This window comes from Anopheles aquasalis, chromosome 2, assembly GCF_943734665.1.
Source record: "Anopheles aquasalis chromosome 2, idAnoAquaMG_Q_19, whole genome shotgun sequence".
In the NCBI taxonomy this organism is placed as follows: domain Eukaryota; kingdom Metazoa; phylum Arthropoda; class Insecta; order Diptera; family Culicidae; genus Anopheles; species Anopheles aquasalis.
Genome location: NC_064877.1, coordinates 6,052,207 through 6,080,000, shown reverse-complemented (window position 1 = coordinate 6,080,000; position 27,794 = coordinate 6,052,207). Strand labels below are relative to the sequence as shown.

Genomic DNA, 27,794 nt, shown 5'->3' with positions numbered 1-27,794 from the left:
CAGATATTTGAATACTGCGCGATTCTCGTAAAACTCATATCGCCTACCGTCTCTCGTGGTTGCCACAAACCCACAAAAGACCGCACATTTAGCCTACGCCTTTGCCCATCGAACGATACCGGCACCGGGAAGCACAATCCATCCAACGGTGCGGAACCGCCTACGAAACCAACCCGTCTCGTCTCTCAACACAAACTCGATTGCCCTCTATTTTTTCTGTCTCTCTCTCTCTCACTTTCCACGTCTATTTTCTATGCTAAAACTGCAAAACTCGCGCTCCACTTTTCCACCGTGGCATGGAACGTCCAAAAAACCGGTAAACCCGAGAACCCACCAGGAACAACAGTGGCACACGGCGCCATTACCATGCGCGCCTCGCTCGGGATCGTTGATCTTCGTTGGAGAAATCAATTGTTTACCTGTCATCTGTCTTCCATATTTTACTTTCGCCTTCCGGTTAGCGAAGGTAAACAAATCCACCATCGTTCGGCGGGGGGTCGTTTTATTTATTTATTTTTTTCCTTTTCCTACCACGGACCACGGCGGGCTCGACGATAATAGCATAAAAGGCCAAAGGGGTCGCCTGCCCGGTGGCATCCCCTACCCCGCCGCCCCGTGGTGGTGGTGGTTTGATCTATCTTTTTGGTCGATAATTTGCCCAATATTTGCCGTCACTAATTGAAAACGTACACTAACACACCGACCAAACCAAGCAAACCATCCGGGACCGCCCAATGGACTGTAAGGACCCGTGAGACCAGCCCGTCGACGTTTGGCGGGGCAGGTCACAATCGCGATTCCTGCCAGCACCCCTTCCTATCATCCCCTCTAGTTGCGTCATCGTGCACGGCCGAGTAGCGAAGGATTGTTAACGGTGCACCACCACCACTACTACCACCGTAGGCAGACATTTTTGGGATTTTTTTCCGGTTGTTTTTTATGTACCTTTCCTGTCCCTCTCCCGTGGCTTCCACAATTTTACCCCGTTTCCGCGATTCGTTTTCCCAGATATTCCAATTCCCCGTGCCCAATTTTCCATTCACCTTCATCCGCTCTTTCCAATCGAATGGATTTCTGCTAACCGGCACAGTTGCTGCTGCTACTACTGTTTGCTACTGATCCTGGCAGCATAACACACAACCGGCATAAGCATGTCGCAGTGCTTCTGCTACTGGTACCGACACCACACCACTACGGTGGGGCCAACGAAAACGCAAATCTCTCGAAAAGGGTGAATACTGTGGTGAGGTGAGAGGGGTTGGCGAAAAAAATGCGAAAACAAAAGCATATCAGCAGCAGCAGCAGCAGCAGCTAGCAAGCGAACGAGTGAGCGAGAATTGATACTACGCCTCCTCCTGCGCTTTCCCTCCTCCCCCTTTTGAACTCGGTGCGATACTCGGCCACGCACGGAACGGGGCAGAGCTCGAGGGGATTTGAAAAGGGATTTGTTGTTTTTAGGCCGCGCTCCGGGACCACACAGCAAGCCGGCTGCTCTGCTTTTCACGAGAAGTTCATTTTTGCGCGGCCATAGACCACCAGCCAGCCAGCCAGCCAACGTCGGAAACCGTCGGCCGCGAAATGCTGCGCGAAATATTGTGTAACTGAGTAAATATTTGCTGGAGCATTTACTAAATTCCAGCGGCTCCTCCCGCTGGGAGACGGGCGGGAGAAGCGAAAGCGAATCAGGCGAAATGGGCCTCAGAGGAATATACCGATTGTTGGTGAGGGACCAGCAGGGCCGGACCGGGTGGAGGTGGTTTTTTGCGCGCCTCAATTGCAAATCTATAGATAACACAGCTGCCATTCCGGTTGAGGAAGCGCGGCCAGCGAGTACACAGGCACAGCGGGAATGGCCATAGGGTATTGCGCCAAAGGTAAATCATTTCGGGGCATGTCAAGAAAATATGCTGAGCTCAGGCTGCTGCTGGCTTTGGGCGTTTCATCTGGTGGCGCTACTGTTGCTGTTGCTGCTGCTGATGGTAAAACAGCATCAATCGCTTCTCCATTGCCAGTCTGACAGCCCGGTATTTGATTTGAATACTGCGATTTTTTGATGAAATACACGATATGCGGCGCAAATTGGTAACAGAGTGAATCTATGAATATGGTTGACTGACAACAAACATTGGAATGCCAATACCAGCATTTTTTTTTAAATAGAATTTTCGATTCTAGTGAGCCTTTTAAGTCTAGATATCCTTTTATGCATTAGAACTGTCAATTAAAAAAATGCATTTCATAGCTACTGTCATTGCTAGTTCTATTTTTGGTTTGGAAAACTAAGAGCGACCTGGACAGACAAAAACAGGGATGAAAATATGCCAATTTTTTTACAGAGACAGAGCGATAAAAAAAATGTTGCAAAATTGGACAAAAACAATTAAAATTTCAAAGCTGAATGTTCCCCGATTAAATGTGCTTCTGCAGCATTATCTACTGTCAACCACTACGTTAACTCAAACAGCATCACTTCTGGAGGAATCAGAAATGGCAGCAAACCCTCGTTAAATCAACAAACTCATAATTTACGCCAATCACCCACATGTTCATCATTCCCAGTCTGACCTGGAAAGTCCATCATCTGAACCTGGACTCCATTCAACGTGAACCACACGGTTACGCTTTTGTGTTGGTAAAATCGTATTTCGAAAAGAAAAAGCCTCCACGCGTGGAGTACCATGGAGTAAACATAATAAATATCGGATTCACTGAGGCAAACAGTCCGCGCACAGTCCGCTGTCCGCTTACTGGCCCCGTCACTCTCGACGGTCGCTTTTTCAATGTCATTTCAATCAAACTGCAAATCCAGCTTGGGAAGGAGTGCATCATTCAATGGTGGATGAGGAAGGGAGCTGCAGACATTTGAATACGCGCGGACATTAATGGAAATTCATTGCATCTCTCTTCGGTGGACAGGCGCTGCTGCCGTGTGCCTTCCGCTGCCTGCCAAACGATTCATCATCCATCGCTCAACCAAGCGCTCGGCCATCAACACTTTATTTCAATTCATTTATTGAGCGCGGACCAAAAACGGCTTAACTGAAATGGTTTTAAAGGGAGTTGGAACGTAGAGAGGAGAGGCAAGCAGTTAAATCATTTAATTTAAGCCCATTGGAAAGTCAAAAACAAAACTGCAAACACTTATCCGACGGGTGTTTGTGTAAAATGTGTCCACGAACACTAACAGGACACGCTGAATATCTCATCGTCGCCATCATCAAGGGCTTGCGAGTGAGATTGGAAAGCGATTTGCGAACGCGATAAACACGCGATCACAGATTGAAGGGCATCGACTCTCCTGTCCTGCTCTTTTCTCTTATTATCACAGAAGCAATTATGAGGCATTAATTTGTTTTAAATCGCACACGACAGAGACAACTGCGCGACATGCCGAACGCCAAACAAACAACCATTTTACGTTAATAAAGCAAACCACCATCGGGTCTCGTTTTCAATCGAGATAAATTATTTCTGCCGCAGCACCAGCGCGGTAACACATCGGACGACACATGATACGATGGTGCGTACGTGAGGGGTGAAAAAAAAACATTATTTTTTTCAATGTTCCAGCTCGCAGATTACGCCACACGCTGCTATGCTGCCGCCACAGGCAGCATATGTTTTACATGGCACTCACACTCTGTGTAGTACCGCAGGGAGAGCACCAGGGATAGGGATGGCCCTTTAATCCGGATAAAAATAATTACGGAATTGCATTATTGATAGCCTCCACTTCCACTTACACAGTGACCTCTGGAATCGAATCCTTGCCACAACAATGTATCACCAATCTGTGCTCCTGAGGAGTACTTTTTTCCAATTCTTTTTACTCATCATCGAGAGACAAAATCATAGCGCCGTTAATGTTTACATGGACACGGAACAGGCACCACTAGTGGACAGGCACGCATACACTCGACACTTGCTGCTGCTGCTGTCAAGGCAAATATTTGGTTAGCTTAATTGGTGGTTAAATTGTTGTGGCCACTACCACCACCGGACGCTGAGAATGCAAATAATGATGAATGATGATGATAATGACGATACTGGCAACAACTGTGGCACCCACCAAACCAACAGCAGACCAATGTTGCGAACACAATTCAGTCAGATCTGTCCGGACCACGGGTCCTATCAATCTGTGTATGTTCGTCTTTCCATTCTGATCCCCGGATTTGATAAATTATCGCCGATGACCACCATTTAACAATCATGCACATCACTTCGGATTGGAAGTCCTTTTTATTTTTGGATCCCGAATTTTCGCACAACTTCATCAATCAGCGCACAGGGGGATGAGCCCAGAGTCCATCCATGGATGATGATGGAGTGAATTTCGTGAATGGGAATCAAACTCATTCCGTGGCAGACGTGCGCCAAACACTCTTCACGGTACCGTCTCAAATTTCGAATCAAAATTGATAAAAGTTCAGCTCCCTGCTGCTCCTTTCCTCTCTCTCTCTTACCATCTAAGCATGATGGAGCCACCCGATACGATCGCTTTCCCATAAAAATGTGTTCGGAAATGTTATCTTCTCGACAGGAAAAAGGGAAGAAAAATATACCATTATCCTATCGATGGCTGCGGTGGTGTTGCATTCCACAGTTCCCCTCCCTGCACACCACTTCTCTCTGGCTCTCTCTCTCCCTCAGGAAGAAATGATTGCCGCGCATGTTTTCCGGTTACGAAGATGTGATCGATTATCGTTATGTGTGCTCGCTCGCTGCTCACCGGAGCTCAATTCCCTCGAAGCAACGGGACCCGCCCGTGCTGCTGCTGCTGCTGCTGTTTGATCCATCATCGAATTCGTTTGATCATTCGATACTCGTTCGAGTTCCGGCGAAAAAATTCGACAAAATCGAGGCGGAAAAGCTTTGGCGTAAACGAACTGGATAAAGGTGTGCACCACCACGATCCGGCATAACCGAATCTCCGTGTGTTGCGCAACAACAGCTTCTCCAGTTTTCCAATCGATAACTGTCAATGAGTCTCCGTTGCTACACAACAAAGCGCCCGCCGCGCACCAGGACGATGGTGGTTACGATGTTACCTATTCATATCTGTTATCTGCATTCTGCTGTGCTGCTCCGTTATGCGATCACAAGAAACAATGTACGAGAGTACAGAGAAAAGGAGAAACCGTACCACCGGTCCCGGAGGTACGCGAATCATTGCCAAGACATGCCCCTTCGCCTTCCTCGCCACTTTCTGTGGCAGATTTGTTGGAAAATTGAGGAAAAATCATTAAACCGAGCAAAACGGGATAATATGCTTCGATGGCAGCAGCAGCAGCAGCAGCTCGAGTAGTTCGAGCTGCTGCCTGAAATGGAGCCGAGATGAAACGAAGTGAAGAACGAGTTCGACCGCATCGTCTTCCATTTCCGGCCGGTACCACGCGCACTTTTCTCTTTTTGAAAGGAAAACCAATCATCATCCTTTTGGGCATCCCAAGCACCACCACCACCACCACCTACTTCATCTGCCTTGCGAGCCGGCTTTTGTGTTAAACGATTTTTCTTCCAAAGCTCCGTCGCCACCAGCCAGCCGGGCCCGACTTGAGGTGTATCCGCGTCATCTCAACTTCTCTTGAGGTGTACTCGCTCTCTCGGAAGTGAAAAGGAAAAAGGAAAAATGATTTTCCACAAAAACTCATTCCACTCTTGTGGCTTTCGAACACACTCTCGGTGGCCGCGGTGTAGAAGAAGAAAGCAATCTTCAAGAAACAATCGCTGATATCGTCGATACGACGACGAAAAGCAAAAAGAACACGATAACTGGGACAAGAAAGTATCATCATGCCATCATATCACTTAGATGAAAAACGAACAAAAATTAAATGATAAATAAAAGCAAACAAAGCGCTCCTTCTAATGGAGTCCGGTGATTGTAGCATTTTTTTTTTTTTAGGTGAATCCGCGGTGGTCAAGCAGATAATCTCTCTCGTACAATAAACGAAAACGAAGACATATCAAAGAAGGAGCAGCTACAAGGACAATAATCGAATTTCAAACAATTGCTTTCAGCCAAGTCCTTTGAAGAAAACCAAAACCAAGCGCTATGGTCACCACAAATTCGCCGATGTCCGACAACAGTCGCTCCAGTGACTGCTCAAGTCACTCGAATATGTTTAATCCCGTTCCCGGGCGTTTGATGTTCCAGCACAGCAGCACTGTGCCACTTCACTGTGCACGAGAGCTTTAGATAGAAATGGATTACTTTGCCTCGAGGCGTAAATGGAGTCGATGGCGACAACGGCGACGACAAAGTGGATGACCTCCCTTCTTCCTCCCTTATCAACGCGTCGCGGGTGTGGAAGGCGCGCTTGTGTTTACCTATCGGAATCCAAAGGTTCAACTTCCAGACACAAGACACACACCACACGTCCCTCCACATCGTCATCGTCGTCGTCGTCATCATCGCCAAACGTCTACAAGTCACGGCCTGCTGATTGACTTTACGAAGCAACATTCCACCAGCGCCCGTCGCCTTCATCGTCACCGGTCGACGTCTCATTTGCTATCATAATCCAGAACCTTTCAAACGTATCGCTGTTTGTGTGCGTTCCCGGGGACGGAGTTCTTATCGGTGGCGAGTGCGTACTCCCTCGGGGGGGCCTAGGAGCCACATGGAAACCACATCGCGACGACCAACTTCTACTTCTGATGCTAAAGCCAGTACCTTAACCAAGTCGAACGAACACGGTATTAGCGGGAACTGCTCCGGCTGCTGCTGCTGCCACCAACACTTAGCAACTCGATCTCGCACTTTATCGGAAACGGCAGCGGCAACAACAACCCGCTCCCAACCGCAGACTACTAAGCGACGTCTCTGCACCTTTGCCAGTCATCGTAACATCATCATTATGCTGGCGACAAGAAGGAGAACGATGAGAAGGATGCAACGGTATTAGAGGTGGATCGGGAATCGCGTCGCGGGGGTAAAGTTTATTGAACCGTTCCACCGTGTCTCGTGTTATCGGTGCGGTGTGGTCTTGGGACTCCCTCTTCCAGTCCGTAAAAGAGCGATCGATCCAAAGGGACCGATATGTTCGCAACACGTGCCAGTGTATCGGTTTCACATAAATCACACTTATGATGTAGCGCTGGGCTTGCTACACAGCAGCATGCGAACGAATCTAACGATCGATTCAAATCGTCCTCGCACCGCACCGCACCGCTCCGTATCGTTTGTCGTTTACGAGAAGAACTGCATCGCACTGCGTCGTTCCGATAAGATCAAAAGATGGTTTCGGTCCGAAAAGGGCGAACCTCCATTTGTTGCACTTAATGTCGTACTTGGAAAGCCATTCCAACAACCGATAACTTGCCATTACGGGCGAGCAGGCAATCGATAAGCGTGGGTTCCCCCCGGTGGGCGGATGCCGTGCAGTGCAGCTTGCCCGAGGGAATATGCTCTCTCATCCGACGATGGTTCGTGTTTGAATTTCTGTTGGCAGCTGGTGCCTTCAAACCCTACTGCTGCTACGCGCGATGCAGTTGAACAAGTTGGTTCTAGGATAATGTAAAAGCAAGCAGCAAGCTGGATGGTGTGATGGATTCACAGAGATCGTTCCAGTTAGATTGATTGCTGGATCATTTCAATCGACATTCGAGATGCATCACTCAAGCATGTGAACTTTGCGTATTCCATTTACGAATGGTAGATAAAAAATATCAAATTTTTGTGAGTACTATCAGGTGCATCTGAAGTGCACATTCCACTACACGAAGGTATGAATACTTGATTCAACTGTGTTGAAACTTCTGTTTTTGAGTTCCAATGCACCAAGCTTCAAGGATTAGAATGTTGAAGAGCTTATAACGTAGTTATTCTCAGTAAAGAAACAAGAAATTTGGATCAGAATGGATGAACAAATTTCTCCTAAAAGGAATTGATCAACCAACAAGCCCACAAGCGGTTGAAATCATCCAGGATAATCCAGGAAGATGAACATTGGATTACTTTGTTGGATCATCGAAGGCACTGCCGACGAGGAATTTGCTCACAAAATCACTACTAGTGACTAAGAACAGGATCGTTTTTCAATCTGAATCAGATGCTTAGAACCGGAAAACAAACCGGATACCCAAGTCAAGTCATCATTGACACCGAATCTCCGGAATAACTGAGTAACTTGTTCTAAGTAATTGGTGCAACATCTGCAGATGGCTTCATTGTTTGTGCCATCTACTTAAGATTGCTTTGTGTTCATACAACAACAGTATCATATCTCAGATCAAAGACAAAACACTGCCTCGCACATCCAACCAGGCGTATCCACCTCTTATCACCCTTTCCGTTCCCCTTTCTAAACCACAGAGCACACAATGTGACAGTAGAAAGCTGAGATATTTTGTTGCATCTTCCGGAAACGAACATTGTCACCAGACGACCGGCAGGCCCTGGGTGAGAATCGACATGTTCCGCGTGCACCAAACACACATAGAGAGAGAGAAGGAAGTCAAGTGCATACACCACTTGTTCCAATTCAACACGCCTCGCGGGCTCTACGGGTGCAAGGATCCACCAAGGAGAACCGTAGAACCTGGAACCGGATGCCAGAAACACATTTCAAGGGGAAATGTTTTTCAACCAAAACGAAAAACGCGTCAAGAGCAGTCGAGGAGCGCAGCCAGTCCCGGGGATAAATCATAATCCTAAGCCACCGCCGGGCACACAAACACCGGTGGACCAACAATTCTTCGTTTATGACTCGCGGCACTCGACGACAACGACGAGACGGAGTGCATTGCGCGCACAAGACCCATATACTCTCTCCTAGAAGCAATGCACTCTGGAAGGCCCACTCCACGGATCCGGTTCATAAGGTTTTTTTTTTTTGGTCGATGTTTCCCATGCTTTGTTTCCATCTAGCATCTTCCTCCTTGAGATATAATGAACTGCCGAGGCGCATCACCGTCGAACGACGTCGAAAACACATCATTGTAACCAGAGGCGGAACAGAACCGCCGCAACATAAAATGGCGGGGGATTTGTGATGAGAAATTTACATTTTTCGATTGTTATACATTGAGGGAACAGCAGCCCATCGTCAAGTGGCCTCTAAAACAGCAAAGCGCGCAGCATAAAATCGGTTTTAAAATCCCCGAGATGACGACCGCAACAACGATCGTTCTTCTCCTTCGGGTGCAGCAGCGCACACGTTAAACAAGAATTTTGCCCCACCCTTCTCGCCATTGTGGGCGATGGACAAGAAGATTGCACCGAAGCCAAAGGTCATGGAGAACATGCGCCGCTCGGCTCGCTATTTGGCGCTATCGGAGGGAGACACCACCACGAGCACGCGTAACGCGCGTTCTTGAAGACCATAAATGGAGAGAATCGGCGCGAGAGGCGAGCGTCACTATGCTGCTATCGGTGACTTATGTTGGGTTTTTATGGACCGCGCGTCCCCTCCCTCGAAGGCCACGGCGACGGAATGCATCAAGAGTTGAGAATGCCGCAGCACCGCGCGTAGCGTTGCCCTCGGCATGCGTTTGTCTGTGTGCGGCGGTTGGTGGTGGGAGAGAGAAATTTATGGAATCGTGCCCGAGCGATGCTGCTGGCAACGACGAGCGTGCTCTTCTTCTTCTGCAACGCGCGCTTGTCTTGTACACCGAGAGAAGTGCATCGCACGTTGCTGTTCGTTGCAGCAGCAGCATCGTTTGCTATGCGCCGGGACCTCCGCTTCTCCGTGGAATTCGGTGATGTTGGATTCAATTTTGGTGCCGCTGTTCCGGGGAGGGGTGGCACGCGAGTGTGTACGACCCAGTGGAATGTCTATCGATTCCATCGCCCTGTCCTGCCCTGCACTTGGCACACAAAGAAGGGATTTCTCTTCTTTCGCTCCCATCGTCATTTCCTGGTTTCACGTGACCAAAAGTCCCCGCCCGCAGTACCGGGACAGCAGACAAGTTGACATCATGTCTGGACGTTTGCAAACGCTGCTTATGGCGACTCTAATGGACGGTATCGTGGGGAGGGGAACAGTAATGTACGCGCGTAGTAGTAGTAGCACGAAGATCCCCCCGTCGTATATCTTATCTCTAGGCTCTCCGATGTCTTTAAAGACGCCTATCGAGCAGTGAGTGAACCCCTATAAGTGGTCTTCTCATGGTGGAATGCGGTTTATGAACCCGGGAGTGGCGTACGCAGCAGCATAGGAGCATAGCATCGGTCGCACCGGTGCATGATAAGCGCACACCAGTAGCAACCAGTTGTTAAGGGAGCATAGCAGCAGCAGCATAATTGCCCCACAACTCCCCGCCGCGTGTGGTGACGGAGAACAGACACTCTTAAAATAGAAACAGTTCTCGGGGTCGCAAACGCAAGGCGATAATTAGTGTGGCTCACGACAACGATCACGACCACGACGACGACGACGACGACGATGTGCAGAAGACGTTCTCTGGTTGCATGAACTGGCCTCAGAGGACTATCTACTGTCGTTTGGAGCTGAACTGTAAAAGACCATCTAAGGGCACACGCATCATCTTGCCCTTTCATCGTCGATCACCGCCACCGAGGCCGCCACCAGGCGAACGACGACCAGAGGGCTATGCTAACGGACCGTTTGTCACCCTGTCACACACCAGGCACACACCAGGCACAGTATTGCCATTCAGCAGTTCATATATCAAACGTCAGAGACACACGCGAACTCTCTCGCTTGATCCTGGTAGATGACAATTCCTGGCGCGCGCATCGTCGTCATCCTATCCGGGATTGCATCTTTGCATCGTCCGTTGGAAGAAGAAATGCCAATTGCAGTCGTACGAATGCATCGCAGCCAGAAAAGGGCATTCGTTTGCTGCCATGATGACGTTTATAGTCGTCGTCATCGTCCTGCTATCACCAGGGGCTGAAGCGAGAGATCATTTTTCATCGGAAAAGTCCGGATTCGAAAGCAGAGTGTACCTCAGATGTGCTTCAATTTCGAACTTCAAAAGCATATTCGATGCCTTCACTTTGAGGAGTGCTCGGCGCGATGATGATTATCATCATCATCGTGAAAGCCATATTCGGTCGCGCATTTCGCTCACTCCTCGTGTCATTCGTTGGCCATTTCCACATCAACGCGAGCGAGCGATCGTTATCGGTTATAACCCGCTTCGGTGCACCCCACTCCAAGGCATCAGTTATAATCTTCAATAAAGGGCGTCGCACGCACGCACGTTGGCGCGACACTGAGAGATCCTTATCCCAAGGTCACGCTCGCTAACTTTTAGTGCCACTTTCCACGCCACACCATGACTTCTCAGCCACCATTTTCCGGGCACGCTGTTTTCGGTTTTTTTTTGCAATAACTACCACCATTAACCATCTGTGTATGGGAGAAATGTTGGAACAATATTAATGCCCCCCCGGGGCCTCTCTTGGTTGTTCGAGAACGAGGCACCATTTCGGGGAGGCTCTCTCCGTCATCGACACAATCCCCAGCGGGGTGGTGGTCAGCCAGAGCCAGCCCGTTTTTTTTTTGTTTATTCAAATGAATCCGTTACTCCGGTCCGGCCACCACTCTCGCTCTCTCGCTCTCTCGCTCTCTCTCTCTCTCTCTCTCTCTCTCTCTCTCTCTCTCTCTCTCTCTCTCTCTCTCTCTCTCTCTCTTTTTCTGTCTTGCGTGTCGATGGCCAAAGGTGTGAAAAACGGTGTCCATTACTCACTGCACGGTACACACCACCACCCTCCTCTCGGTGGGAAGGAAGCGACAGAAAAAGTCGATTCCTCGTCCAGTGGGCCACCTCCATCCATTTCAAATGATTTTTCCCGGTTTCCGGGGTCGGGGGCCCGCGGATTCTAATGAAAGTTGGTCAAGGCAGAAGTGTAATGCCTTTACTAAAAATGATTATTTCGCTTCCCTCTCTCTCTCTCTCTCGCACTTCTGGGACGCCTTTTTGGAGCAATAAAAAGAAGCGATGATGAAGGATGAGACGTTCGGCGACCGAAGGCGATCAGTCAGCACACGCCAAGCGGCCTCCGTGTCGTGCCGGACCCCCGGTCGACCGGTGGTGCTGGCTGGACACGTGCTTCTAGACGAAACGGATGCAACAATCGTCGAGAGAGATAGAGAGCCAGAAAGGGAGAGAGAGAAAGAAACCGAATGCGAGAACCATAAATCATCACCTTCGGGTGGGGGGAGGCGCAACCTGGAGCAGCAGCAGCAGCAGCAGCGCGCGCGTTGTCTTTGCAGCTTTTCCAGCTGTTTTAAGGGTCGGACTGACTGCCTCACCGTCGCCCCCCGTGGGCGTACTTCCTTTTAAGACTCCCGCGGGCAATACACGATTCATCATCGTCATCACCGCCACTCCAGGACACCTTCTCCTCGCCAGCATTTCGCCCCCACCCTTCCAAACCGCGATCAGCAGCCACACGAAGGAAGGAAATTCATCCAAAAATAACACTCCAGCGGTGGCGCACAAGGCAGACAGGCACGGCAAACCGGATGGAAATGCCAACGTGGTACACAAAAGGCGAACACGAAACATTCGAATATTTTCCTCATAATTTCCATCTCCGTGGCCTTTTTGACTCGGCCTAGTGGCTCTTGCCCTGGGGGGGGTCATCGCGCAGACCAGTCACTGGTTTGAAAGCACGCGACATTCGATTTCCTCCGAAAACAATCCGTGGAGGCAGCAACAAAAGCAACGACTGCTGCTGGCAGCAAGTGGACCCGGCACGCCGCACCAGGAATTGCGAGATGAGTCGCCGAGAGCGTCGAGAGACTTTAATTAAATTCTTCCCCCCCCCCCCCCTTCCACCCTACTGACCCCTTAGGTGACCCTCCATCGCTGGCCGATTTCATTTGCTTCGCGCAAAGCACGCGCCTGCAAAGTCAAAATAACAAAGTCAGCAGCAGCAGCAGCAGCATCATCATGAGAGGAGAAGGAGAAAGTGGAGGAGGATATGGCACGCTTAAGGAAGGGACCGGACGCACCCACCCGTGGCACATCATAATATTGATTTTGTATATTTAATTTCAATCCTCGGCCGTCCGAGATAAAAACAATACTGACGGGCGCTCGGCTCGTTGCTCAGGGGAGGAGGAACAGACAAGGAAAATCCTGTCGCCAAGGATCCCCTGACTTCAAGCCCCCCCCCCCCCCCCCCCCCCCCCCGAAATGTCAAATGGGAGAAAGAGAAAAAAAGGAAATCCCCGAAATTCACGGCGAAACGATCTTTTTTTCCGGGTCCCTTAACCGATAGAATCCATCCACCATCATCCGCTGTCCCTTCAAAACCGTGACTAGCTAATGGGGATTAAGGGGAACGTAAAAGGATAAATCGACCGTTCCGCCACCAGGTCGTGGTCCTCGGCAGGGAGGGTCTAAATGATTAAGAATCCATTGGACAGTTTCGAGGGGGTTCTCTTCCGTCTTCTCGTGAAAAAAAAACGGATAAGAAGGACCCCAAAAACCCAGGTTTTTTTTCGCGTCTAATCGCTTGATTCAATTAGTGTCTAAAACGAGAAAGCATAATGATCACTTCGTACAGTCGCGCCCGTGCCGCTTCTTCTGCTGCTGCTTTAGCTAATTTCTTAATCCTCCACCAACTCGTCTACCAAGTCGGTCATCAGCGTGTGCCTGCGAGGGGTGTGCACGTCTTTAGAAACTTCGTCGGCAACCAACTTTCCAACTTGGTTCTCGTGTCAACTCCAGGCGCACGTATGGGACACTTTGACTTGTTCTTTTCCTTTCAGGGCCATAGACGATACCAAGAGCTCGAAAGTCTGCTCTGGTCTTCTGTCACGTAACGTCACAACACGGAGACGACATTTTCACACACCGTGGTCCTATATGGTGTGAGGACACAGCTGCGATCGATGGCCCACACGACAGCAATTCATCCACAATCCAGCGTGAGCCAGCGACCGACCAAGAGCATGTCGACGCTCCAGTCTATTTAAAATAATGTCCCAAACCCCTCCCCTGGCTGTTCGTGTCCGTCACACGCTATAGAGAGCTCATCCAGCTCATCGGAAAGGGAGCGAACCGCGGGAATAAATGATTAATCAATACAGCGCGAGCACACACCGCGAAGGACACCACGACGACGACGACGACGAACCGAGGACGACCGGGTGGCCGAGCAATATCGAGCAACGTCGATAAGATCTTGTATTCCAGGGCGACTCGACTCTGTGGTGCTCGGTTGCTTTATCGTATAATTAACTTTTAGCTTAACGACGGTAGCAGCAGCAGCAACAGCAACGAGGGAGCAAAGTGATGGCCAGACCGAGCTTCCAATTACCGTCGAGCTGCTTCATTCGATGCCCATCGATCGCGCTGGCTGGCTGGCTGGCTGGATGGGATGCAGAGCAGCTTATACTGGTGCAAGGATGTCTCTTTATCCTCTCACTCTCTCTCTCTCTCTGTGTTTAAACAGCTCGATCTAACGGAGCGTAATTAAAATATTCAGTGGCTGTAACCGCGAAACGACACATTAAACCGAGCGTCACCACACACCGAGAGCTATGCAGCAGCAGCAGCAGCAACCTCTGGGAGAACGACACGAAAGTTGAGAACCCAAGTGACGGTCTGACTTATTTGCACCTCACTCTGGACTTGATGGAGAGACAGAGAGAGAGTAACGAAGAAAAAAGCTAAGAAAACACTAAACAAATAGTAGTAAAAAAAAATAAAAAAAGGAAAAAAGGAAAACTGAAAACCACTCATAAAGAGCGTGCTAATTATTAAGAACTAATAAAGTGGCGACGACGTGTCACGTAGCAGCAGCACCGCATCGTGTTCCAAGCGACTTCGTGATACATTAGCCAATTTGCATCGGAGAGCTGGTGCTGGTGCCAGAGCTGCTGTTCCCCATGGACCCCCCTGGCCACCACCACCGATGATGGCACAAAGACAACAAGCAACGACAACAACGACAACGACAACGACGACGACGACTGCGCCAGCAAAGGCAATGGCGATGATATCATCGAGTAATTTGAGATAATTTAAGAGGAGACTCCTGGCGGCGCTCTAGAGCTAGCCGTATCGCGTATCATCATACACCGTGTCCCTTCGCTTCGTGTGTGCGACCTGGAGGACGTCCGGTTTTGCGCGACTACTCGAGAAGGGACCAACGTTGTTGGCCAAGGTTGCGACCGCTGTTCTGTGCAAAAATACTGACACGTGTGTAATAGCGCACCAGACTAGGCGCAGTGGCGCTACTAGGTCGTAAGAGAGGCCACAGCGTCCTCCTCGACGTCGCCGGCGTCGCCATAGTCACACCATCCACACCGCAAGTCACTCATCATGAGGTAGGGCGGGCGGTAGGCGAAGAAAGCCTTGTGGTTTAAACCACCACCAGCGTCACAAGCCAGCGCCAAGCGAGTTAACTTGATGATGAAGAACAGATGGCAGCAGAACGGAGAGGAGGGGGAAGCGCTATCGTGCTCTAGCTACTGGAAAGCCGCGCGTTGATCGCATGAAGTAGCGAACGGGTTCTCTCTCCCTCGCTCGACAGTGGAGATGGTGAACGGAGGTGCTGCTGCAGACGGTTTCCAATTTCCTAAACTACTAATTAACTAGTAGCGACCGGGAGAGCGAATGAAAATGAGGTGACGAGGTGAGCCGTGCAGCGGAACCGGTTACACTCCGCGGGGTGCTGTAACAACCCTTCTGCAGGCTCGAGCTTATTTCCTCTGTCAACCTTGTCTTGTGGAAGATACGAGAGAGAGAGAGAGCAAACAGCGCTTCGGGAACGCTTACACCCTGTGCACTTACAGTTCACAGCCTCTGCGTCTAACCATGTGGAACGTTTTGCGTAACATACTGGAAAATGTAATGTAGCTTCCTCGTCTCGTCGCCCCCCCCCGGGGGGAGGATCGTGCATCCCAGAATCGATTAGGAGCAAAAGATTAACATGCTATCCTCCGCACACGATGGTGTTTTACAGGGAGTCCATAATTTTCTCATCATCCCGCAAATATGGTTCGCACAGAGATGGTGAAACTTAAAGCAGAAACAGCAAACACAAACAGACGGTTGACAGCAGCTTGCCAAGGTTTGTTGGTTCTGGAGGCAGCATGCGAACACGGCATAGGACACTGGGTTGAACTGGCGCTTTTGTTTAACTTTTTTTCCACAAATGTCTACATCGTAGCCCAGAGATCAAACCTGATCCTAAGTGACGTCAAATTACCAACTTTGTGTTTTAAATAGGTAGCTCTGTCCTGATTAGAAAAGGCTCGATAAAGTGATCAGGCAACAGGTTTACGTTTAAAGAAAACGCTTTTAATCGGTTCTCGAGTGCACAATCCTCTTCAAACTCAACAGAGCAAACGTGAATTCTGACTTTTCAGACACAACAAGACCTTATCAGCAGTCGGGCACTAGAGTCTAGCAAAAGTAAATGGAGCACAATCGCGGAAGGAGAGACATGAATCACACACCACCACTATCTGTCTTTCTCTCCCTTGTGCTGTGTGACAGTTTTTTCCCATCTTTCCCATCGATTGATTGTGCGCTACGCAAGCAATCGCTTGAAGATTGGATGCGATTGATACCACTCCTCTCCACTGGGGGGGCTGAACAAACACAATTTCGCCATAGGCCACACCAAGCGCGCATATGCCTTGGCCGTGGCCGCCACCGATCGATGTCCACGTCGCGACAGCTAATTATGATGGCCCTTGGTAATGCCTTCTCCTCCCCGCATCACCACCGCCATCAATGTTTGTGAAGCAAATACCTCGTTTTTTCTCTCCCACATGCGACCCCACCCCTCTGCCATTGATACGCTTATTGATAGTCTCCGTTGTTGGTTGGATGGTCTGTCGCACATAGAGAAGAACGTGTATTCGAACGCAGAGAACACAACATAAACCGGAGATCCGGTAACGCTTGCACAACAACAATGTGCACAAAGGCGGTATTTTGTGACGGGGGTCTCCAACCAGCGGCCCAGCGCTCGGTAGTTGCTCTGCTGCTGCTGCTGCTTATCTGTGCAATATTTTATCATGTTCAAACAAGCGAAAAGCGCTGTGCCAGCCCGAGTGTAGGGGACCACCTCCCGGGACAAGATTGCGTTGCGGTGCGTTCCGTGTTGGTTCTTTTGCTTTCTTTGCAAAAGAGAGAAATAAAGAGGTCACTGTTGCTGCTGCTGCCGGCCACAGTAACAACAATCGAAACAACGAACAAAAAAGGCAGAAAAAAACAAATTAACGAGAAGTCAGCAATCAGTCTTCCGCTTGGTTTCGTGTCCTCGCTGCTGGAACCAATCTCCTCTCTCTCTCTCTCTCTCTACCTCTCTCTGGAACAATCTCATCAGACCAGCAGCCTTCAATTTCCCGAAACATCTCCATCATGGCGCGCCTACCAGAGCGAGGACATCCGAACATCGAATTCGATGCTTCTCGATAGGAACACAATTTTTTTATGACCCCAACCACCAAAAGTTTGCTTACACCGCGTGTTATGTCGTGCGATCGGTCACTTCCAAGAGGCCTCCCGTGCGCCATGCGAGTCTTTGTCGGTGAGGCGCATAATGGAGGGGGAGGTTGGTTGCATCGTAAATCGCGATGCGTGTTTTACCAACCCGGACACAAAATGCGCGCTCTTCCACAGGTCGCACGAGCACCATGGTCGCACCATAATCGATAACGACCGATCAGCAACCAGCGGGGACAAGAGACACAAAAACACGAAGAATCACTTTACGCGCATCATCAGCAGCAATAGGAGAGATATGGATGATGCTAGGAATCGGCATGGCGTGACCAGAATGCGCGACGCGACAGAGGAAACGACCACCGCTTCCACCGCCACGCCTTGGTGATACGTTTTTGTTAGAAGCAGCAACGTCCCGGCAGAAGATTGGAGCATAAATGCAATGGGGCACACAACAGTACGCCCGTCCGGTCCGGTCCGTCCGTGAGGCATTATCATAAACTACATCCCACGAACCACGAGGAGAGCCTGTGCGCTTCCCCTTTATATAGGGAAGAACCGCGTTTGGGAGCAGTTTTGCAAATCACCACGAACTAGCCGGGAACCGTCGCTTTAGTCACGATCTTGCTCACCGGGGTGGTGGTATGTCAGCAGAAGAATACCTCCTTCCCATTGCATAAAGAGTAAACTCGCCCTTTTACGGGCACATTTTGTTTATATTGGGCAGGATACTGAAGTTTGAGAAGAGAAGGAGAGGAGGAGGAGTTCTGGAGGAGCGAATCGTGCGACCCATTTCTCGACGGGATCGATAACAATCTTGTGAACACCAACGCCACCAGCAACTAAAACCCCCCAAAACCCCAAGTAAGTATCCGTTTACCGAGTTTGACCAGAACACCAGCGGACCAGCGGGGTCATGGGACCGGACGGGCGGGCGGGCGGGCTTGTAATGCGCGTCGGGGTTCGCGCGCCCACTCGCACCGAAAAGCGAAACAAACCGTAAAGAACCGAAGGGGAGAGCATATTAGAACCGGTAAAGACCGTTCACTGGACCGTTTAAAAATCGAAAGAAGCCGAAAAAGTCAAGACTATCAAGTGGTTGCGTCGCTGCTGCTGCTGCTGCTGCTCTCGAAGCCATAATAACTTTTCTCATTAAAATGAGTCATCGTTTTACGGTTTTCGGGCGTTTGTCGAGTGCGCGGTGCGCTCGGACTGCGTTTGTTTAGCTTAACGCGCCCGCTCGGTTGGTTGGTTCTCTCCCTCCACACCCGCAACACATTAGCTATGCTTAGTTATGCTTCGAATGGTTCCCGGAGTACCACCGGGGACGGTTTTGAATTTCGGTCCCGTACAAACGCGCAACACACAATTCCATCGTTTATTTGTCACCAAAACGAGACATTGTCGTCGGATGGTCAAAAAGAAGACGGAATTGAATAAACGCTGGAGGAGGTGGTAGAGAGCGGACTGGAACTAGGTATTGCTGCTGCTTGCTGCCTATCGTGACAGTTTGCAAAAGATGTAGAACCGAGAGTTGACACAATCTCAGATCTACATCCTCCACCATTCATCAGGCATTCGGTTTGTTCGTGCTCATGAATTTTTTGGCGGACTTCCATGAAGAACTTGCAATATTGAGTGACAAAAGACTCAATATTCATCGTACGCCAAGCGTTATGATTATGCGACCGCAGAGATGTAAATACACTAGGAGCATATTTCCATTTTCATTCATCTCTTGCTCTTTCTCTTTCTGCAGTAGATCGAACGCCTCAACCTACATATTTCTTCTTGCTCGGTGTCTTCAGGGGTACAGAAAAAGATACTCCACTTCTTCTCCACATGATGGTCCGCGGGACCGGAAAGTTCAAATCAATTGAACCGCGAACGAACCTCTCTCTCTCACTTCACACCCACTGGTGAAGAAACCCTACAAATGAACCTGGAACTGACGCGCCGGACTGAAGTCAGCAAAACCCACAGACATTACACCAGGGGCGCCCCTGTCTGTGAGGTCACCATAAAACGGGGACAACCAGACCAGACAGTAAAGACCCACACAGAGCGCCTTCCTTGGGCTTCCTCCGCACGACCAAAAATGGAATACTAAATGAAGAGACCGACCGGGCAGCAGTGGGAGAGATAGCGAGAGCTCGATCGAGTTTCGCGAGCGCATCACGAATTCCAACAGACAAAATTATATCTCGACCAGAATATCTCGTCTCTTTCATTCTTGATGGTGTGGACTCGATGGCAGCGCAGAGTGGGAGTGGGAGGGGGGGTATGTCATGTTACGCGCCCTCGTCTGATTCGTCATCAGCCGTTGGTTAACGAGATGTATTCGGGGGAACATTTGAAGCACCGTCAAAAACGGCGGTTTGCCTGTTGATGAATCGACGAGCTCGACTCCAAGGAATCATCAGAGAATTCTGCGAGGGTTTTCTACTGGGGTAGTCGGTGTGGTGGCGAGGTCTCCCCACTCTTTCCAGTGAGGCAAAACCAGGTCGAGAAGAACACTCAAACACAAACCAACTCGGTTTTGGTTTAAGGTTTTATCGTTACCCCGAACGTTTCCTTCAGATCTCTGGCCTGTAACTGATGCTGCCACTGCCACTGTTGGAGTGGAATTTATTGCCAAAAACGGAACAGAAGTTTTGGACTGTTCCACTAGCAGCAGCAGCAGCAGCAGCAACATAACAAGACCGTACACACAAAAACGGTGGTTTAACCTGGAAGAGACTAAACAAATGTGGAACTTTCCAGCGGCGCACCGAGCAAACTGGCTGTAACTGTCAGAATAAATCAAAAGTTCCACCTACTAGGTGTCGAGACGAACCTGGCCTGGAGCGAACTTTCAAACGGCCACCTCTGCCACACCCTTGTAGTGAGGATATATCGTGGACATCTGGTGAATATCCCGGGGTTTGGATTACATACTCCCCCCAAAACCGAGAGTTCTGCACAATCCTACAACATAGTTCCGCGTGTGGGGACACGATTTGTGGGCACAAAGTTTGACAATTCCTGCTTAATTGCTTTCAGGCTTCAGGAATAGGGTTTCCTCCCTATCTGATAAGGACCGACCGCATCATCCAGCACTGTGGCCATTGGTGTAGGATGGATTAATACCTTTCCAACGCATCAATTCGTGCGAAACATGCATGTGGAAGGATCATGCCGGCCGACCTTTCCATAATGATGAGAAGGCAAAGGGGAGGAGGACACGGACATTGGAAAGGCCGTTGGGGCAGTCCCTCGGGTGTGTATATCAGGGAAAAAGGTGGAGATTGTCCCGATCATCCACTGTCAATCAAACGAAACAACTTACGGAATAATTCACGCAACTACTTGGGGCCACTTTGGACCCCCGCCGGACACAAAAACCTTTCTTCTTTCTCTTTTCTTATCGGTACTCTTTCACCAGGCCTCCGTACGGACGGGTCTAACTCAATTTTCCAGCGAGACCGGAGCCAACGGTCCGGAACCGGAGAGTGAACCCATCATCCAAATTTAATACGGCAAAGCATCGCCCGCACTCCGGACGGCCAGCGGGGTACTCGATAATACTGGGCGAGGGCCCATTTTCCCGGTGCTTGGTGGTGGTCGTTGTCCGAAATAGCTTCCAGTTGATTCAGGTGGATCTGCTGTCGGTTGGCCAACCGGCCGGGTCAGTCGGTTGCTCCGCGTCAGTCGGAACACCACACCTAGTTGTCATAAATATTAATAACTTCAAGCATCCAAGTCCGGACTCCGGATCCGAGATCCCGGACCCGTGCGAGCGCGTGCGTATATGTGAGTGTCCAGTTATAGGGCAATACCGATCGGACGGGTCCTTTCCGGAGGGGGAAGGAGGCCTTTCATTTTTCGCCCCATAATCGCCCCAAATCAAAACGTGCCCAATCCAATTCCGACATACTAGAACACCGCCAGCGGACACAGACACACACCATGTCGATGATGATGGCGGTAGGGGGAGTTGGGTTGCGCCAACGTTGATCCACGTCCACGTTTAGAATTTTGACCCGAACCCGACCAGAGAGGCCTCGGCCCACACACAACCAACCCAACCCGGTTCCTCGGACGTGGACGACGTGCCATTTCTCATCAATAATTCAATTATTCCTCTTTATGGCCTGAATTGTTTTATGCCCGTGAGCTGTCAAGGACTGGGGACCGATCGTTCGATGCATACATGCTCTGTGATCGTTGGACCCTGGACCCTTTGCACCGTGCACAAGATCTCTCCCCTGGTCTCCCCCCGTCATTTCCTAATCGGAAATTGGGTGCGGGTCATAAATATTTTTGGTAAAGTTGTGCCGCCCCACAGCACACGCCTTCGCTCTGCAGGTCAGATGGCTTCGGGAGGGAGCAAAAAAAAAGGGAAACCTGGTTTATTGAACTCGTCCAGCAGGAATTGTACCCCGGGAAGGGAACCGGAATGTTGTGAGCTACCTGGAATACGAATGTTGGAAACGTATTTTCCCGGGACTTTTCGGGTCAGGAGGCATATGGTAGGGAACGGAGGGTGGTTTTTTCGAGGAATGGATCAAAAACGAACAATCAGGAGAATGGTCCGGGAGTCCACAAAAGACAATCACCACACGAAATCTTTTTCGCCGTGTTGTATGTTGTAAATGCCTGGCTCCAGAATCTGCAACAACTCAGGTTCTACTCAAGAGTCTAGAGACTTCAAAATGTCAAAAATCCCCAGAGCTTCCACGGAAATGCTTTAAATTCCACAATCAGGGTAAACTATTTATCTGAAAGGATAACCCCAGCTTACCTTTTCTTTGCGGCCCACCAAACGATGCGATGTCACCAGACCGGTCGTCAGTTGCAGGATACCCGCCGGCAGCTCCGGCACCTGGATCGATAAAGCATCCCCAACTTTAACGAGGATGTTCTCCAACCACACCAGCAACTCCCTCGGTAAGGGTTAAAGAAGCACACATACACTCACACGAACACACTGACACTTAGACACACGACGCACACACGAACCTGCAATGGGGTCGACAAATAGAATCCCCGAAAGCCGGAAAGTATCCTTGACGCGTCTCGATATCGCCGCTTCTCGGGATCTCTCTCACAGCTTGCTACGATTTGGTACGCTTGCCCGCTATTTTTGCCCAAAAACTCGCCAACTAGTGCGTGACGACAGAAAAACTTACGCACTTCCACACACAAACACTCACACTCGCGCACTTAGAACACGGATACGCTACGCGGCGCCCGGACCGTACCACTCGTCCTCGAATGGCAATGAATAATTGACTCGCGGTAGCGCTCCACCTTTGAGCCTCACAACTTTTCGATCCCTTTTTCCTAGTAACCCTTTTTTCCACTCCGCTTTTGCACTATCCTGCACCTTCACTATCGCACCGGAAACTGACACTCGATTCGACGCCTCGACGAAAGAACAACGGCCCACTAGGCACCACGAAATGCACTCGCGCACTACACCACGCCGCCCTTCCACCAAACCGTGTCGTCACCCAGTGTCAACGACGCACAATGCCTCTCGAAGAAAAAGAACGCATCGCTTGATACGCGGATGGAGCGAGCAAATGGTTATATCCCCGGAAATGTGCCCAACCGTTCGCGTTCATCTCACAAATCGAGAACAGCGTACGATGCCGGTCTTTCGATTGCCTGTCGTTCACCGGTCACACATCAGCCCGAGAATCACGTACTAACCTCAGGAGGCTGTAAAGAAAAAAGGAAAGGATCTAGATGAGAAAAAAGAAACGAAAGCTTCGCGAAATGCAACGCTACGATGAGCGCGAGCAGCGAACGATGACGTATAAGCGGGGCACTACACTAGCTCCGGAACCGGAACCAGGGTAGTACAGACGAAGAGGACGGCGTGCTGAGTGCAACGACGGACAACGGTTTTTCGGAAGAATCACGATTCACGCGCACAATAGAGCACACACTACGCACGCGTATTTAGTATTGTTCTTCACGATCTATTGTTTGTTGTGCCTAGTACCTCAGTACCAGTAAGAACGAATTGACGTAGAAGTACCACCGTTCTCTGTTGATTCTTGCGTTTTCAGCTGGAAAAAACATACCCTCGCCGCCCCCATTGCAGGGATGATGATCGACAGGATGAATGTGCGTGCAAAGCGGGAGGGGTTGTTTATGGAGAAGAAGTGCCAATCGAATGATGAAGTTGAAAGTTGTGCGCCAAAGTAATGTGCTTATGTGTGGCTGCCGTGAGCACCGAGAGTTCGGTCGGTCGCTCGCCTGCTCGCTCGCCCAGGCATCATTTTGGGCGGACAAACTTTAATGCTGACAAATTGGCATCTCCTTAAGAATGTCGACACGCGCGGGTACACAGACACTTCTTCGTGGCTGGAGTGGCGTTGAAATGTTTTATCTCTCCACTCGCCGCCCTCTGCCGGATGTTTGGCTTTCCATGTTCGCAGTTTTCCTTTGGCTGTTTTGCGCGCGCAACAAAGTTCTGGCAAGTTTTTTTTTTTGCGTAGGGCAGGAGGGTTAGTAGAAAGACGAGAAGGGCAGTGAAAGGGGACGCGAAACATTTCTTTTCTACTCGTGAAATCAGAGAACCGGCCCGGCGAGTGGGTGAGAGACACACAGCGCTCAATGGTTTCATTCTTTCGCGAAGAAAAACGCACCCTCCACCACAACCTCCCCACCCCAAAGGGGGGTTTAACCCACCGCACAGGCACACGTGGTGATATGCTACGTGATGCTCATCAAAGGAAGAGCAGCAACCGTGGACCGTACACTACCGAGGTTGGCCGGGCTTAAGAACGCGTTCTACATTGTTGTGCTTGTTGTTTTGAAGAAGGTACGCACCCCGCCGGTAAGGGGAGGGGCACGTAGCAAAAGTAAATTCTCCTGATTAACGTACGGCAGCAACAGCAGCAACACGCACAATAGCTACCGGAGTAGGTTGCCTAGTGCGATTCAGCAATTTGAAACTGACACGCACGTCAGGGGCATTCGCGTGTGTCTGCGCGCATCACATTCACGCTTCTTCTTCCGCTGCTGCTGGTGCTGGGGCTGACAACCTTCACACCTTTCACAGTCCGCACAAACAACGCAACTTTTGTGAAGAGAAAAGAGGCATCCATCATCCATCCGTAGTGGAGAGGCATCTCCACGGCACACCTTGAACTCATCGCTGAAAAGAACACATCAAAGGCCGTTGGTCTTGTTCTGAGGCAACGTTCTTAGTAGGCACGTTAAGAGGCGGCATACAAATTTGTCAAAATCCTTCCACGATACAATCATCAAAGTCGGACGGAAGATGATGCTGCTGCTCCACGGCACTACTTGTCACTAATTGCGAGCAGTAGAGTGGGGGCGTGCCAGTGCCCTAGAACCGGCCGATCGTGCAGTGAATTAATTAAAAAGAAACTGAAAACTATCCCCGCAGCCATCCCCAAGCGCACTCACTGAGTACTAGGGCTCTCAATTCTATCCTCCATGGGCGTAAAGTTCTGTAAAACCGGATTTCCGGTTCACAGCTTGGCCTTTGTGGCTACGGTGGCGCGGTGATGTGGATGGTGTTTCTAGCGAACCGCTCCGTCGTCTGTCATCAGTCCGGTAAAGGGCAAACCACTTGGAAAAGGGTGGTATGACGCGACGAGAGTTCGCTACAGTTGCGTTCCTTACAGTTTATTGCGGTTACTGCCTGGTATCTGACGACAGACTTTGTGTAATTCGTGGAACAGTCAACAGTTAAAGAGCTTGATAGAGAAGTCAGTCATGTGATGACAACGAGAACGAATGGATTCATTGGAAACTGTGGTCTCTAGAAGAGCGCTTGGATACAACTCATGGTTCGTCTATTTCAATTCAGTCCCTAGTGGCGGCCCAGGCTCTGATAACCAATCATTTCAATTAGCAAACCTAGTACGCTAAGGGACACACTACTGGATTCCACAGCATCGATATCGATGATTTGATTTCGACAAATGGGAAGTGATTTGATTTTCTCTTTTCGGAACCGACGCGTCCAAAAGCGACCGTCAGAGGATGCACCGTAGACCGACCACTGGTTGGCGAGCAACAAGTTTGCGACTTTTCCTAGAACTCGAAAAGCCCCGCTACTCGATGTCCTCGCTGCCAAGGAAGCCACCGCCGAAAACAATCCAAAGTACACAGCCCGGTACGAACGGAGCTCGATGAACGAAAACGGATCCATTGCGCTGTCGCTGAAGACGGATCCGTCGGCTAAGGAGCAGCGATTGGACCCAGCGAGCGAGCGACCGTCAGACAGACCCCAATCCATCCCGGAGAGCGTCGTTTCCAGGGGACTTCCGCTGCAATCAAAAATCAATCGAGTGAGAAAATGAAAAATCAGATAACGCGGAAGCCACACTCTCTTCGATGCCGATCCACATGCCAGCCTGGTGCAACGGCGATGCCGAAGGACACCCACAGTAGCCTCCCAGAAGTCCACCAGCTTCTGCACCGTCGTCGTGTCCATGCGAACTCGACAGAGAAAAGTCAATATTCGCTCGTGACTCGTCGCTCGTGGCCCACGACCTGGTTTGGGGTGTTTTTTTTTTTTCGGGGCCAAAAGGTGAACCAGACAATGGCCGATGACGAGCCCTGTGTCTGTGTGCGTCTCACGATCCACAACTCGTTCGCGCAGCAGGGCACTAGTGGCCCCCCCATTCGGTCGCGTGACAGCCACCATCATGTATGCCAATTGGGGCTGTTTTTCTTTTTCGATTTTTTGCTGACGGGAAGTGCTCTTTTGCTGTTGCTGTCGTTGGCCAAACATAGCGCTGATCCGGACGAAGTTTCTTTGCTAAAAATGGAAAACACGCAACCATCGTCGTTGTCGTCGTCGTTGGTTGACGGTTCTGGATTGGTTTCTTTTTTTCTGCATGTTTTCCCCTTTCTTTGTATTCGCGTGTCAACGGTCAGAACAGAGACCAGGTAGCATAGGTAGCCACAATTAGAAAAAAACGGAGAATTCCGGTTAGCGAGTCAATCGGGGATCGCCTCATTCAATTTCAGCCTTGATAGGAAGCTTCTTCGAAAGGGCTTGCTGGTAGCGTACAGGAGCTAGCAGTGGACGCGTCAATCAAACATTGGCAGGTGACGAGCAGCAGATGCTAGACAATGCACTGTCCAGCAGCATCGAAGAATGTCAGTCACAACACAAATCTGCATTCCAAATTAGCTCTCAAATCCTGCTATGCTTTATGTTGAACCATCCCAGCTCAAATACAAAGAAATCGTAAAACAAACTCACATTAATCTCAATAAAAAAGTAACAAATTCAAATGCATTACATTCCATTCCGAATGCATAACATTGCAGTTGAGAACCAGGTCGCAAAACTCAAATTGGCATTCCGAAACCACGTGCCAACGCGTGTGCGTGTTAACAAATACCGGTGGTGCATTTCAATGCCGCAGCATAATTGTGTAATTGAGATTCCATTGTTTTTTTTACTCGCCAGTCCCTTAGTACTCTTCTTTTCCTTTTCTGCTGTATCTAGCGCAAGACGACGCTGCAGTTGCTGTTTCTGCATTTTATTTACTCTTCAACTCTCTGGCACAGGTAGCGTAGCATCGATCGAGAGCAGAATGCACTGTCGAAGTGGGGAGTTGCTTCGACAATAAGTGTTCGACAATAACAATAAGTGGCCTTCGGCACTCTGGATATTCCCCCCGTGAGCCATGGCGCTGCTCATCGAGTCATCATCATCGAGAGCGGAAGCGGAACGTTCTTCCGTCATGCGCCACAAAGAAGAGGAAGGGCAACCCGCTCCGATCAAGCAGCAGTAGGGTGCTCCTTCATCCTGTTTGTTCTGTGTGTGTTTTTTTTTTTGCTTAATTCCTTCCGAAACACAATGGCCGAAGCGCGCACAGCGCACACACTTTTGCCGCTTGATTGAGTGCGCACCATTTCATCGGCAAACCGACCGTCGATTCCCCGTTGCTGCGCCACAGCACAATGCTCGATGGTGCCACTCGTGACCATCGATGCAAATAGTACCTCTCTCTTTCGTTCTGGTACCTCAAAGAAGAAGAAAAACGAGAGAACAGAGTAAGAACGGTGGCTAAGATGATACGGCAATGCGACCGCCGTGTGACCGGCCTTGCACAACAGCTGGTACGGTTCGCGAACATGCAAATTGAACACTTCCGGTACAACTCTCAAAGAAGAAGAGGAAGACGAAGCTGAAGCAGCTCCCGAAGGTCAAGGAGATCCTAAGGAAAATGTCTCCGTGGAAAATCTAATCCACTTTCCGGGAGCGGCCTCTTGATTGAGGCTCATTGTGGCGCCAGCGCGCTCTCTCTCTCTCTCTCTCTGTCTCTTTTCTAACTACGATTCAACCATTTTTCACAACTCAACTTATGCTTCACGGGGCCTTCCCTTTTTAAAGACACTCCAGCGAGCAAGATAAC

General features: G+C 49.9%; 1 protein-coding gene across 6 annotated transcripts in view; it reads right to left on the bottom strand.

Moving 5' to 3' along the window:
* The window catches only part of LOC126571361 (uncharacterized), a 127,816-nt gene that overhangs the window by 88,162 nt on the left and 11,860 nt on the right, over positions 1-27,794 (bottom strand). For 5 of the 6 annotated variants that reach the window (XM_050229812.1, XM_050229813.1, XM_050229816.1 and 2 more), the window contains one exon: positions 22,175-23,097. The gene's annotated coding sequence lies outside the window, so the exon portion shown is untranslated. The remainder of the gene's footprint in view (positions 1-22,174; positions 23,098-27,794) is intronic. The other variant, XM_050229818.1, reaches the window with a different exon arrangement.